Raw genomic sequence first — 887 nt, 5'->3', positions numbered from 1 at the left:
CAGCGGGGACAGGGCCGGGGGGACACAGCCCCCACCTCGTCCTGCCCCCCGTCCCTGGGTTCTGCCTGTTGCCCATGTCCCCGTCCTTATCCCCCCGTCCCTGTCCCCGTGTCGCCTCCCTGTCCCGTCCTCATTCCCGTGTCCCCTCCCTGTCCCCGTCCCTGCATCCCCATCCCTGCATCCCCATCCCTGTCCTGTCCATCCCTGTCCTCTCCTTGTCCCCGTCCCTGCGTCCCCATCCCTGTCCCCATCCCTGTCCCCTCCCTGTCCCCTCCCTGTCCCCATCCCCGTGTCCCCATCCCTGCATCCCCATCCCTGTTCCCGTGTCCCCGTCCTGTCCCCTCCCTGTCCCCATCCCTGCATCCCCATCCCTGTTCCCGTGTCCCCGTCCTGTCCCATCCCTGTCCCCATCCTGTCCCATCCCTGTGTCCCCGTGTCCCTGTCCCCACCCCGTCCCCATGTCCTCATCCCCACATCCTTCGTGTCCCAGCCCTGTCCCCACATCCTGTCCCCACGTCCCCACCCTGTCCGTGTGTCCCCACCCCCACGTTCCCAACGTCCCTGACCTGTCCCCAGCCCTGTGTCCCCATGTCCCTGTCCCCGACCTTTCCCCTTGTCCCATTCATGTCCCCATCCCTGTCCCCATACCAATGCCCCTGACCTGTCCCCGTGTCCCCAACCCTGTCCCTGTCCTGTCTCCATCCCCCTCCCAATGTCCCCCATCCTGTCCCCATCCCAATATCCCTGTGCCCAACCCTGTCCCGATGTCCCCATCCTGTTCCCGTCCCATCCCAGTGTCCCTGTCCTCCCCCCACCCGGTCCCCTCCCTGTCCCCATTCTGTCCCTGCTGTCCCCGGTCCCCGTCCCCACTCACCGGCAGCTCCGTC

Source organism: Corvus brachyrhynchos, unplaced genomic scaffold (genome assembly GCF_000691975.1).
Source record: "Corvus brachyrhynchos isolate BGI_N302 unplaced genomic scaffold, ASM69197v1 scaffold535, whole genome shotgun sequence".
In the NCBI taxonomy this organism is placed as follows: Eukaryota; Metazoa; Chordata; class Aves; order Passeriformes; family Corvidae; genus Corvus; species Corvus brachyrhynchos.
Note: the sequence above shows the minus strand (reverse complement) of the source record.